This window comes from Salvelinus namaycush, chromosome 41 (genome assembly GCF_016432855.1).
Source record: "Salvelinus namaycush isolate Seneca chromosome 41, SaNama_1.0, whole genome shotgun sequence".
In the NCBI taxonomy this organism is placed as follows: Eukaryota; Metazoa; Chordata; class Actinopteri; order Salmoniformes; family Salmonidae; genus Salvelinus; species Salvelinus namaycush.
In genome coordinates, this window is record NC_052347.1 from 2781513 (window position 1) to 2797034 (window position 15522).

Consider the following 15522-nt stretch of genomic DNA (forward strand, 5'->3'; position numbering starts at 1 on the left):
TGCCCAAACCCTATCGGCCACTGCCCAGACAAAATCACAAACCTACATCTACACCAGGCTTGAGCCTTCTGTCTGACATTCAGCATCCACTCTGAGTTAGACTTAGACACAGGAACAGCAGCACAGTACAGCGTTTCTCAACCATTTCTGTACCAGTGACTGACGAGACATGGTCCTCCTCTTTTTTTAACAAGCTCATATTTAAAGCAAATACAATATGTAAATGCCCCACTGGAGATACAACTCACCACTATAACTGTGCCTCTGCACTGGCCATTTTGTTTGCCTCCTTGTTATGCTGTCTGTCTGTCTCAGCATCTTGTCTGCTGTCACTCTGTGCTTTTTCTTGTTCTCTGCCTGCCTGTCTGCTTAAACCTTATACGTTATAAAAGCCAAGCTAACGATTTAGAGCTCTATTCAATCAGATCCGCTTTAGCCAACATCCTCATAGCTGTTGTTTTGGCGGTGTTGGGGGTGGTACTGTGTTAGAGCTGTCAAATCCACAAGCGGCTCCTGGTATTATACCTAAAGCGGACATTGCCATTGGCTGCACAGAGTCGCATTAAGAGAAATCCCATGTGTACAATTTAGAACACTGGAATCTGAGATGTAAATCTACACCTCGATGAAGCTGATACATTATTTTGCTGAATGATTTTGTATTTGAGCAAAATTATTTATATATAGCCTACGCTTTCTCGTTCTGAACTTCAAATGCGAGTGGGAAGGGTGTGGCTTTGTGACAATAATCAAGAGCAGCTCCCCCCCGATTTGACAGCTGCAGCGCTTACACCTCTGACACCGACAAAACATCAGCTATGAGGCCATCGCCAGTTAACACTTTATCTGATTGAATCTTGGCCTTAGGCTATATTGCAAATGAGTGCACATATAGCCTAAGGCTCAATACCTATCAATACCTATCCTAAGTGTTAATTACTATTACAGGCCCCCAGACTATCATTTTCCACTGACGTCACTGGTGCCACTTAGTTTTACAGTTGGTGGCACCAGCCCATGATTTGGTCGGACCCAAATCACAAGTAATTCTCTTCTAAAGTAATTCATAGACTACTGAGGTATTCATGAAATAAGTGGTTTCATCTCACACGTCCAAGAAGGAATGCAAGTTTCAAGATATTTTGATGTGCAACATAACCCAGTGATTGTCATGATTTGTGAGTTCACAATTAGACTAAAGTTGCTATATTTTACTGTCAAAATAGGACTCCAAAATTTCCTGATTTATTTTTGTTCAATAGAGATCAATTACATTTTTATATATGCACAGTGCATTCGGAAAGTACTCAGACCCCTTCACTTTTTCCACATTTTGTTAAGTTACAGCCTTATTCTAAAATGAATGACATTAAAAAATGTTCTCATCAATCTACACACAGTACCCCATAATGACAAAGCGAAAACAGTCTTTTAGGATTTTTTGCAAATGTATTAAACTTACATTTTAAATTGACGAAGTTTGGAACCACCCAGACTCTTCCTAGAGCTGGCTGCTCAGCCAAAATGTGCAAACGGGGGTGAAGGGCCTTGGTCAGGGAGGTGACCAAGAACCCGATGGTCACTGACAGAGCTCCAGAGTTCCTCTTTGGAGATGGGAGAACCTTCCAGAAGGACAACAATCTCTGCAGCAGTCCACCAATCAGGCCTTTATGGTAGAGTGGCCAGACAGAAGCCACTCCTCAGTAAAAGGCACATGACAGCCCGCTTGGAGTTTGCCAAAAGGCACCTAAATGACTCTCAGACCATGAGAAACAAGATTCTCTGGTCTGATAAAACCAAGATGGAACTCTTTGGCCTGAAAGCCAAGCGTCACATCTGGAGGAAATCTGGCGCCATCCCTACGGTGAAACATGGTGGTAGCATCATGCTGCAGCAATGTTTTTCAGCAGCAGGGACTGGGAGACTAGTCAGGATCGAGGGTAAGATGAACGGAGCAAAGTACAGACAGATCCTTGATAAAAACCTGCTCCAGAGTGCTCAGGATCTCAGACTGGGGCGAATATTCAACTTCCAACAGGACAAAGAACCTAAGCACACAGCCAAGACAATGCGGGAGTGGCTTTGGGACAAGTCTCTGAATATCCTTGAGTGGCCCAGCCAGAGCCCGGATTTGAACCCGATCGAACATCTCTGGAGAGACCTGAAAATAGCTGTGCAGCGACGCTCCCCATCCAACCTGACAGAGCTTGAGAGGATCTTCAGAGAAGAATGGGAGAAACTCACCAAATACAGGTGTGCCAAACTTGTAGCGTCATACTCAAGAAGACTTGAGGCTGTAATCGCTGCCAAAGATGCTTCAGCAAAGTACTGAGTAAAGGGTCTGAAATCTTAGTTAAAATGTGATATTTCAGTTTTTTAAACCTGTTTTTGCTTTGTCGTTACGGGGTATTGTGTGTAGATTGATGGGGATAAAAAGCATTTAATCCATTTTAGAATAAGGCTGTAAAGTAACACAATGTGGAAAAAGTCAAGGGCTCTGAATACTTTCCGAATGCAATTAAGCAGCATACCACCCTGCATCTCACTGCTGGCTTCCCTCTAGTCCTGGTCAGTCCTCAGATGGGAGACCAGATGCTACTGGAAATGGTGTTGGAGGGCCAGTAGGAGGCACTCTTTCCTCTGGTCTAAAATTAAAATATCCCAGGGCAGTTATTGGGGATATTTTCCTGTGTAGAGTGCCATCTTTCGGATGGGACATTGAACGGGTGTCCTAACTCTCTGAGGTCACTAAACATCCCATTGGCACTTATTGTAAGAGTAGCGGTGTTAACCCCGGTGTCCTCGCTAAATTCCCAATCTGGCCCTCACGCCGTCTAATCATCCCCAGCTTCCAATTGGCTCATTCACCCCCCCTACTCTCCCATGTAACTATTCCCCAGGTTGTTGCAGTAAATGAGAATGTGTTCTCGGTCAACTTACCTGGTAAAATAAGTGTTAAATAAAACAAGATTATGTGCACTAACTAATATCATAGGCTAACTCATTTGGGTTTCAACATCTGAAGAACTAAAAACACATTGCTTCAATGCTGTCTCTAAATATAATACCCACTGCTAGTAGCCATGTTTTCATCCAACAGTAAATTGAATGTCCTAAAAGAAAAACGTTGCAGTTGTAGGCTACTACCCATGACCTCCATATCTCAAATATATCTTGGTTGTAAAATAGATGCTACTGAGATGAATATTGAGAGTTGAGAAATGCATAATTATACCTACAGAAAACTGAGGCCCTCCGCTCTTCGACAAGGGGACGAAGCTTGTTGTATGTTTAGAATATTTTTTCTCTCTCTCGAGCGCATGGGGGGAGAGGAGAGTGGCTCGCTCATTGCAGCAGCAGGCCCCAGTGAGGGCACAGGCACATGGGGAGAGCAAACACTTTCGTTACAGGAATCATGACGATAATGCACTTTACTGTTTGACCAAATCATGGTTTTAGACAAAACATAGAACGTTTTGAGTGAGGTGACAATGTAGAATATGCTCTTCCTACGTTTATAGGCACCCTTCCTGTTTTTATACGACCCATGATCTTGGCTGTCTTCCTGATGACAGAGTCAGAGCAGGTCTCTTTGCTGATGTAAAATGTTACTTTGAATCTGAGTTGCGTGACCTCAGCCTATCAGAAAACCCGGCCGGCCCATCTTGGTCCACTGATCATCCAAAAGATCATTATAGATTAGTATAACAGAGAAATTGCATAAATGTCTTTTAAAAATATATTTTCTAAGGCCCGTGGGCATGTCATCTTTTTCATTATTACATTTTTATATATAAAACATATTTCTGTGTGTCAATTTCGATTGGAATCAATAGTTTGGTCCCCACAAGGACAGTAAAACAAGTGTGTGTGTGTGTGTGTGTGTGTGTGTGTGTGTGTGTGTGTGTGTGTGTGTGTGTGTGTGTGTGTGTGTGTGTGTGTGTGTGTGTGTGTGTGTGTGTGTGTGTGTGTGTGTGTGTCATTGATTATACCTGAGTGTGTGTATGTGTGAGCCTTGTAACAGGTGTGTGGAACCTTTTTGTGTGAGGGCACCTGCCAGCCAGCAGCATCCAGTAAAACTAGCTGTGCCTGGCTTAGAAGCTAACCAGGGCTGACAAGGGACAGGGGGCAAGGTATCAGGGCTGAAGACACACACCAGGTGTGGAGACACCATGCAGCTTTAATGAGCTGCCTTTAAAAACCATCTCACTCCTCCTGCAGTCAGAAGCCTGACGAGGCATACTGAACACTGACTAGACACACACTAGTCAGGGAAGGTTGGGCAGAGATGGAAAATGTCAACTGCAGCCTGGTCTGGTGTCTACTGTATATAGACAGACATGTACACACAAAGCCTCAGCCAAAATATAACGAACTTCACTTCAGAACATTTTCTCTTATTGTCTTGAACTTTCCTTTCACAAGCATAAAAAAATACATAAGATTATTGAGTACTGCATTCCATGCTGACACTCTAGCACAATGAACAGTAGATTACAAGAGATATTACTTGCTGGCAATCTAGCACAATGACAGAAAGAAATTGATTGCTTTTGAGGAGTGTTGTGAGGACAATCAGAGAGTTGTGACAATGTGTTCTTGAGGGGTAAGAGCGAGCATCTGTGTCCTCTCAAAGCAAACTTCCATCCTGACAACCTCTGTGACACTAGTTTCTCTTTAGCTCTCTTAAGGCTCCCTATTGCAGCTGCTAACCCTGGCTGTGTCTGAAAACGTTACTAGCTATCACATCCTTGCATTAGAGAAGAGGATTTAAGGTCCCTCCCCCAGGCCTCCTCCTCCAACGAGCTTTGTAAGGAATTGAGGAAACGAGGCTTGAGGAAGCAAGTAAGAATTTGACAGCTCTCTCCGTTCCCCTCTCCCTTGTTCCATTTTCCTCAACACGCTCCTCTCTCTCCCTCTTTCCCTCCCCCCCCCCCCCCCTCTCCCTCCTTCCCTGCCTTTCACACCCTCTCTTCTGAGGTTATTTTCAACCCCTTTAAATATATTATTGTCTTGCTACTCTGTACATGTGCACTCCTTCTTATTGAATTGAATTATATTGTCCCTAACCTTCCTTTAGTCACGCTTCTATCTCTTTCATCAGGAAGTATGCAGAGCTACATTAAATTGTTTTTTATCCTCATCCTTCTTTTTTTCTGTTTAATGAGACAGGTGAAAGTGAGTCTTCTCTCTCTATATCCATCTCTCTTCTCCACTATACTTAATGGATATCCTCCAATAAACACATTTTCAATTCTTCTACATTTTGGAGATTCCTCCTTCTATTGCAGCTGTATCAGATATCAAGCAGGGTGCTCGTTCCTAGAGATGATAGCCTTTGAGAACAGAGTCTTTGCTTAGCCTACGATTAGACTCTTTAGGCCTATTTTACGATGGCTGACAGACTGTGTGGCTGACGGTCGACTTATTCTCATGGCCGTAACTCCGTCTATTTTTGTCAGTCTGGGTCTCAAATGAATGTTGAGTGAGAGTAGTAGAAAAGACAAGGTGCACTTTCAAAACTTAGTTGTACATCAGCGGTTATCCTCTAGTTATACTGTGTGTCACTCACTGACAGTCACTCAATTATCCCATGTCAGTTGACACGTTTAAGATTGGTAAATTAGTCTAGTTAGTCTAGCCAGCTATCTCAACGTAGTAATCATGGCCGAATTACCGACCCGACACGCAGGGCACGAGCCCAGGGGCCCTGACCTCCAGGGTGGCCCCCATTGATTTTGCTAGTCATTCTCACTCAGATATCATATTAACATTGCATAGATTATGCCAAAATATGTAGAATTGCAGGGAATTAGCTGTAAAAATTAAAAAATGAATTTGTGTACTTTTTGTTAATAAAATACTTTTCCCGCTAACAGAACCCTCGGTAAGTATTACATTATAATATAATTTGTAATCCCCGGTTTTAGCAGATATCTGTAGACTTCGGGTCATTATGCTTACTGCCAGTTAGCATTGGCTGCAAAACTCCCTTTAACTTCTTTCATACTGGACACAGACGTAAAAATGGTATCCACAAGTTCATCTGACTCTGGGGAAGTAGATAAAGGGCCTCCCTCTTCTTAGGGATAGCCCACTTTTTTTCAATTTTCACCTAAAATGACATACCCAAATCTAACTGCCTGTAGCTCAGGCCCTGAAGCAAGGATATGCATATTATTGGTACCATTTGAAAGGAAACACTTTGAAGTTTGTGGAAATGGGAATTGAATGTAGGAGAATATAACACAATAGATCTGGTAGAAGAAAAGAAAACAAACGTGTTTTTTTATTTTTTTATACCACCATCTTTGAAATGCAACAGAAAGGTCCGAAATCTAGCCATCACTCTGATGGTGTCTGAAAGATGGCAGCAGTGTATGTGCAAAGTTTCCGACGGATAACTTGAAGTATGAGCAAACTACATGACATTTAGTGTGAAGTCACCCAGGTACATTTGGGCAAATCGTCAAGGAGACATTTGCATTCACATTACATTTTTCTACAAGTATATTGTCAAATCTGTATACTTGGACTTTGATTTAGCTTTTCCAGTATTTGTAGCCAAATTATGAGTTCAAAATTTGCAAAACACCCAGTTTTCATAACTTCATAACTCTCCATATTCTTATAATTTTTGTCCAAAAATAAAGGCTTGCTGTCGCACAACGTTAGCAGCAACATATTCCCCAGCTCATTGGCTATCTAGCTAGCTTTGTTTGACCCCGATTGGTGCTTATTTGACAAAGTTACGGTCAATCAAGTGAAGACCGCCCGCATCATCGGCGTGCCATGAAGGCGTCACTTTTTGACCAAATTTGGTGTCCTATAGGATATACTACACTTCTAATGATATAGTAAAGTCTGGTTACATTCTAGGATCTCTGAGGAATAAATACGAACGTGATTTGACTGGTTGAAACAACATTTAGGGTTAGATTTTCACAGATTCCTTTCTTTGCTAATTGAATGAGTGGAAATACAAAATCGATCGTGCATGCCATATGGACCTTTTTAGGATATGATTTTATCTAACAAAACGAAACTTCATGTTATCTCTGGGACCCTTTTGATCATAAATCAGAGCAAGATTTCAGAATGTAAGTACACATTTCACCTTCAGAGGTGAATTTATCAAACCTATCGCGGTGAAAAAAGTATTTTGTTGTTAGGAGCTCTCCTCAAACAATAGCATGGCATTTTTTTTCAGTAATAGCTACTGTAAAATGGACAGTGCAGTTATATTAACAAGAATTTAAGCTGTCAGCCGATATAAGACACTTACAGTTGAAGTCGGAAGTTTACATACACCTCAGCCAAAAACATTTAAACTCAGTTTTTCACAATTCCTGACATTTAATCCTAGTAAAGATTCCCTGTTTTAGGCCAGTTAGGATCACCACTTTATTTTAAGAATTCGAATTGTCAGAATAATAGTAGAGAGAATGATTTATTTCAGCTTTTATTTCTTTCATCATATTCCCAGTGGGTTGAGAAGTTTACATACACTCAATTAATATTTGGTAGCATTGCCTTTACATTGTTTAACTTGGGTCAAACGTTTCGGGTAGCCTTCCACAAGCTTCCCACAATAAATTGGGGGAATTTTGGCCATTCCTCCTGACAGAGCTGGTGTAACTGAGTCAGGTTTGTAGGCCTCCTTGCTCGAACACGCTTTTTCAGTTCTGCCCACAAATTTTCTATAGGATTGAGGTCAGGGCTTTGTGATGGCCACTCCAATACCTTGACTTTGTCGTCCTTAAGCCATTTCCCACAACTTTGGAAGTATGCTTAGGGTCATTGTCCATTTGGAAGACCCATTTGCGACCAAGCTTGATGCTGCAACCCCCGTGCTTCATGGTTGGGATGGTGTTCTTCGGCCTTCAAGCCCCCCTCTTTTCCTCCAAACATTACGATGGTCATAATTATGGCCAAACAGTTCTATTTTTGTTACATCAGACCAGAGGACATTTCTCCAAAAAGTACGATCTTTGTCCCCATGTGCAGTTGCAAACCGTAGTCTGGCTTTTTTATGGCGGTTTTGGAGCAGTGGCTTCTTCCTTGCTGAGCGGCCTTTCAGGTTATGTCGATATAGGACTCGTTTTTCTGTGAATATAGATACTTTTGTACCTGTTTTCTCCAGCATCTGCACAAGGTCCTTTGCTGTTGTTCTGGGATTGTTTTGCACTTTTCACACCAAAGTACATTCATCTCTAGGAGACAGAACGCGTCTCCTTCCTGAGTGGTATGACGGCTGCGTAATCCCATGGTGTTTATACTTGCGTACTATTGTTTGTACAGATGAATGTGGTACCTTCAGGTGTTTGAAATTGCTCCCAAGGATGAACCAGACTTTTTTTTTCTGAGGTCTTGGCTGATTTCTTTTGATTTTCCCATGATGTCAAGCAAAGAGGCCTTGAAATACATCCACAGATACACCCCCAATTGACTCAAATTATGTCAATTACCCTATCAGAAGCTTCTAAAGCCATGACATCATTTTCTGGAATTTTCCAAGCTGTTTAAAGGCACAGTCAACTTAGTGTATGTAAACTTCTGACCCATTGGAATTGTGATACAGTGAATTATAAGTGAAATAATCTGTCTGTAAACAATTGTTGGAAAAATTACTTGTGTTATGCACAAAGTAGGATTCCTAACCAACTTGCCAAAACTATAGTTTGTTAACAAGAAATTTGTGGAGTGGTTGAAAAACGAGTTTTAATGACTCCAACCTAAGTGTATGTAAACTTCCCACTTCAACTGTATATGTACCGACATTTGTTGTTTCTCTAAAATCTGTGATCGTGACACACGGCGCTGCATGATTTACAACTGTCCAGTTGACAGGACGCCTACGCCCATTAATGTATAGCGGCTGATTATATAGCTAATAGACCATGTGTGTGTAGATCGACTGAGGTGAATGAAGCTACAGGAACCATTGTGATAATGGCTGGGGTCATTTTTGCTTGTTTTTGCTGTTCTCCAAATATCATTTTAGAGGTATTTAAATTGTATAGAATTACAGCAAACGAGGGGGAAATGTCACCTTTGTCAGCATAGCATCACGACTCTCCCCTCCATTACTATTAGCAAGCCTGTGAAATGTCATTCACCTATTAACTTCAGCCTATGAGCATGGCACACTAAAGCAATTCCACCACACTTGTTGAATAACCTATTGGCTCACTCCTGCAATAATCACTTTGCCTTCTTCCAGTCAATGGGCATACATCTAGGGGAGTATTTATGTCAACTCAACCCTTGTGTCTCTCACTTGCTGTTTTGCAGCAGCAGTCTTCCAACGACCTTCCACAATCCCACCCCCACCAACTGAAGGCCCCGTCACATGAACCCCGTTCTCCCAGCGGGAGGTTTCGATGCCAGCAGCCCAGTATAGGGCAACCTGTCATCAACATCTTGTCACATCCGCTCCTGCTACACCCTCTGGTGTTCATCCGGTGTCTTCTTGACCTGCAGTTGCTCCCCCTGTACACTCTCTCTCTCTCTCTCTCCCTCTCCCTCTCTGTGTGGTTGGAGACAGGTGTGCTGGAGTCGGAGCAGATCCCTACCAGCTGCAACTCATTCCATAATCAAGACCTCTACAAATACTCAGTCCTGCCAATTCCACTCTGCCAGATTGTAACCTCTGCTCAGTCAGTTCATGATTCTAGCCATTTATGATTTCGCAAGATCCTGTTACTCTGCTGTGTCTGTTTCCCTGCTTGACACTGCTTATCCTCTCATTGCCGTTACCTCTCTGGTTCCTGTCTCCTGTTTCACATTACACCACCCAACTACCTTGCTCTGGATTTTACTCACCACCACTCACCACCACTGTTTACCCTGTTCTACTCAGCCAACTCCAACCTCAGTCTGGTTTTTCTGCAACTCATCCAAGCTTCCCTGGGTCTGCACTCCATATCTCTCTGTGTAACAAATATTTTGGTTCATTCATCCCTGTTTCCTCATCTTGGTCTGCTCTTGGGTTCCCTTGTGTCGCTCCGCTTAACACATCTGGCTACAAGAAGCATTCCTTGGAGATGAGGCCTACCTCATCTCAAACTATTCATTACAATTGCATTTTGTCTCTGTTGTCATTCAGTTAATCCTGTACTCAATTGAACTAGAGTTAGTGTCGAGTCAGAAGCACTCATTGCATATAGACATAGGCCTACACTCATGGAAAAAAAGGTTCAGAAATGGCGATATGGGAGAACCCTTTTCGATTCCAGGTAAAACTATTTTGTGTTCCATGTAGAACCCTCTGTGGAATGGGTTCTACCTGGAACTATGGGACAATCAAATAACCCTTTTAGATTCTAGATAGCACCCCCCCCCCCCCCCCCCCCCCTCCCCCCCATTAGCAATTAGTCATTAGTAGCCTACTTCCCATGTGTCCATTAGGCTTTTGTATTGCTCGGATGATTGTTCGGAAAACGTCATTCTGCGCAGGTGATTTTAGCATTCTCAGCCTTTACACACGTCTCTTGAAGGCTGCGCATGACATTAATCATGGAAAGGTTTCCCCGCCTCTCAGAAGTCACGATGTGGGTTGACGCGCACAGCGGAGCGCACAGCGCAGCAGTAACAAATAACCATCTACTGTATGTGTGGTGAGGAGATTTTATGCTTCAACGCTCCTGTGCCTGCGTATGATGGCTTGATATTACAATTTTAAGACAAGAATAGGTTACGGTTTGGTAAAGGATCGTCTTGTCCCCCTTTTATATTTACAGTCGTGTTTATTTCTTCAACAACTAGATCGCGGGGAGCGGTGAGAGGCAACAACCATCGGTATTGAATGTTGGTAAGCAGGCTCCAGTCCATGGGATTGTGACGCGGATTCTCGGGCTGCGCTGAATTGCAAGCGGGTACTGTAATCGCAGTTGAGATATGGACGCTGTTCGGTGAAGCATGTTGACAAATGTTCTTCTCCCAGACAACAAAAGCTGAAGTGGTAAGAAAGCTCTTAGGTTTGCCAGCCTTACATTTGCATCTGATTATAGAATGAATACATATGTCCTTTATACATAAGAAGCAAAAGGTTAATGGAGGAGTAACATTATATTGCATTGATAAAATATTGAATCTTGTTGTCTGAAACATTGTATTGCATTATTGTTGGGGACCTTTTCATTGTCATGTTGGAATTTTGAGCTGCAGCTTACGAAAGCATATCTCAGGGGATATGATATGCTTTTGTAAACTACACCTCAATATTCCATCATTAATAAGTCATGTAGGGTATCCCTAAAACACCTCCAATTTAGGTCAGTGGCCCAATGAATTCATAATAGTCTACTGTATGTGCCAAAGGTTCATTCCTTGCAGAGGATTGTTGACATCCTGCACTTTGCAGAATGCATCAATTTAGCCTGAATGTTGTGCAGTCGGAGTGATGGCATATTAATGTCGGCCTACCTTTGTGTACATCAATATCTGATTATGTACATTAATATTTGCCAAATCAATATTTGATGTATTAAGTTCCCACATTTTGAATGTTTGAATGTATTAGAACTGTGTCTGCAAGGGGGTTTTGTGATGTCTGGCAGTCCGGCTGAAAGGAACTGTATATAAGAAATTATTCAGAGAAACTAATTCACATGCAAAACAAAAGTTGAGTTACTTTAGACAAAGTTGCTTAGATCATGTACTAGGAACAAGCTAAATACAGTTTTTCCCCCATATTCCTGCAATAACACGTCTATGCTGTGTCCATTGTGGGAAAGGGTTTTCTGTCTGTGTAAGCCCTGCTCGCAGTGGCAAGCCTCGTGAGCCAGTTTCTTCTATTGCATGAACGCTCAGTCGTATAAGGTTAACCGTGTGAACGTCAAACCAATGACTAGAGAATATCCATCACTGCACTGAGGAGGAGGAGGGAGGAATCAATAGAGGATAACAGCATGAGGCCTTCCTTCGCTTGATAATTGCAAGTTCCCCCATATCACTTACTGGGAGGATAAGTCTAATCTAATGCATTCAAATGTTATTCTTGTAGTCAGACAGTGAGTGCACACTGTACACCAGGCCCTGTGGTATTTTTTAATATACTTTAACAGTTTATACAGTGGTACATCAGTGTCTTATTGCAGGACTCAATAAGTAACTGAGAGAGTTTATATTCAATACTATCTTGGCCTATATAATACTAAGTCGTTAGGAAAAAAACTGATGTAACTGAGTGTAGCGTGGTTCGTTCTGCGTTGTGTGTTTTCAATTAGGACGCTGCCACAACTGACGGTCTGCTCGTTGAACTCTTTTTATTTGCCCTGCACACGAAGAGACAACACACACGTTACCCTTGGTGCAGTCACAGCTCTCCGGCACCTTGCTAGCCGAGGGTCAGGCAAAAGAGCGCCAAAAGGAATTAACAGGTGCTGCGTGCACACACTCGCTGCACAACAGCATATACAAGTAAAACTATACAGAACATAATTCTGACAAAATAAAAGACATACCTGCACACGAAGAGACAACACACACGTTACCCTTGGTGCAGTCACAGCTCTCCGGCACCTGCGCGAGCACATGGACACTCACTCAACCACTGTCACAAGTACTCAGAAGTTACAACAGATACCCCAGTCAGTGAGCTCTGTGAAACTTGTTAACATAAATTCCTACACTGTCCACACTATAACAAACGTATGGTTGCAAAACAGTACATTGTATAACCTTATGACGGTTTTATATTAAACAGTTTCGGAGCCAAGGACAACATACCTTGCTAGCCGAGGGTCAGGCAAAAGAGAACGATAAAGTGGTATGGGAATACAGATAACCCGCGATGGGCCAAACCAAAATATACAAAACTTTTACAATCACTTGTATGTACAATATTGGTATGAAAAAGTGTTTGTACACCAAATAAAAACATTAGCTATGCAGCTGTAATTAAATAAAAAAATACACTGAATTATTATTATTATTATCAGATTATTAACATCCCCTCTTGACCTGGCCTATTTGAATTGGTCCTTGTGTGCAATTTGGTGCGTAATCTAGGGGAACAACATCACACTGCTACATGAGCAAATGAAATACTGAGCCTACTCTCGCTCACACACATGCACACTGTAGTACACACATTATAGTACAGTCACACAGTATATCAATACATTCCACTTAAATAATGGGGTTCTGTATTGTTTGGAATTAGTGGGTGTCAAGTTAATGATGCTTTGTTTAGCCTGTGGTCATTTTCTGTATTAGATTGTACCCCTCTCCTTACGCAATCAGCAGAACCCCAATAAACCAGACTTCTTCTGATCAACTCAGACAGAAACACTACTGTATCCCAATGACATGTTGTGACAGGTACCACTAATGCGGTTGTTATATGGTCCACTCAGGCCTCCCAGACACTCGGCCATCCCTCACCCTGGCTCTGAGGAGACGGTGTGCGAGACGCAGTCCGTCTTATTGAGCCGTGCTGCCTTTCGTAATGCGACTTTAAGAGCCACTCTTAGATTATGTCATTTGTAAACCAGCCTAAGTGGAGTCTGTCTGGTCAGATAGAGCTAATTTCCCAGAAGCTGAACGAATGACCAGATAGAGAACAGTTACAGTACATTATGTCTGTGTGCAACAGGCAGATCTGATGGGATGGGAGCCATGTTGGGTATAAAGATGCCAGTTACTGTTTTATTTATTTTAAGTTATCATTATTTTTTTTTATTTTTTTTTGTAAACTGGTGAATACTTTAGGAAGAATATATGTTTACATTTTTATGTGCAAGATTTACAATTATGAAAAGCATGAATCCATAAAACCAACCTAGCCTACCTCCTAAGGATCTTAGACCTTTAGGCCAGTGTCACGGTCGTCTATGGGTGAGAGAGAGGACCAAGGCGCAGCGTGTGCAAAATACATTCTCTTTTATTTAGAGAAGGGAAAAACACGCAACGAACACTATAACAAAACGAAACAAAACAACAAACGATCGTGAAGCTATAAACGTAAGTGCACACACAAGCTACAAACGTACAACATAGACAATTACCCACCAAAACCCCAATGCCTATGACTGCCTTAAATATGGCTCTCAACTAGAGACAATGAACCACAGCTGCCTCTAATTGAGAACCAATCTAGGCAGCCATAGACATACAAACACCTAGACAAGACTCTGACCCATTTACCCTACAAAACCCCTAGACAATACAAAAACACATACATTCCCCATGTCACACCCTGACCTAACTAAAATAATAAAGAAAACAAAGAATACTAAGGCCAGGGCGTGACAGCCAGGGTTTTCCAAACTGGCATCTTTATATCCAACATGACTCCGATACCATCAGATCTACCTGTTGCATACAGGCATAATGTACTGTGACTGTACTCATCAAGCTTAGATTATTTGAATTAGCTGTGTAGAAAGTGCTAGGGCAAAAACCAAAACGTGCACCCAGGGAGTCCTCAGTACCGAGTTTGTGAAACCCCGCTCTAGACTAGAGGTCGACCGATTAATCGGAATGGCCGATTAATCGGGGCCGATTTCAAGTTTTCATAACAATCGGAAATCTGTATTTTTGGGCGCCGATTTGCCTATTTTTTATTTATTTTTTTACACCTTTATTTCATCTTTATTTAACTAGGCAAGTCAGTTAAGAACACATTCTTATTTTCAATGACGGCCTAGGAACGTTCTGCCTCGTTCAGGGGCAGAACGACAGATTTTTAACCTTGTCAGCTCGGGGGATCCAATCTTGCAACCTTACAGTTAACTAGTCCAATGCTCTAACACCTGATTACATTGCACTCCACGAGGAGCCTGCCTGTTACGCGAATGCAGTAAGCTAAGGTAAATTGCTAGTTAGCATTAAACTTATCTTATAAAAAACAATCAATCAATGACTGTCATTGCTCCAATGTGTACTTAACCATAAACATCAATGCCTTTCTTAAAATCAATACACAAGTATATATTTTTAAACCTGCATATTTAGCTAAAATAAATCCAGGTTAGCAGGCAATATTAACCAGGTGAAATTGTGTCATTTCTCGTGCGTTCATTGCACGCAGAGTCAGGGTGTCACGTTCTGACCATAGTTCTTGTGTGTTTTGCTTGTTTTAGTGTTGGTCAGGATGTGAGCTGGGTGGGCATTCTATGTTGTGTGTCTTGTTTGTCCATTTCTATGTTTGGCCTAATATGGTTCTCAATCAGAGGCAGATGTTTTGTGTTGTCTCTGATTGGGAATCATATATAGGTGGCTTGTTTTGTGTTGGGGATTGTGGGTGGTTGTTTCCTGTCTCTGTGTTTTCTCTGCACCAGATAGGGCTGTTTCGGTTTGCCACGTTTGTTATTTTGTTAGTTGTAAGTGTTCACAGTTTCGTCTTGTTTATTAAAGTCATGTTGAACACGAGCTACGCTGCGTCTTGGTCCGATCCCTGCTACACCTCCTCTTCAGACGAGGAGGAGGAAGGCTGCCGTTACACAGGGTATATGCAACAGTTTGGGCCGCCTGGCTCTTTGCGAACTAATTTGCCAGAATTTTACATAATTATGA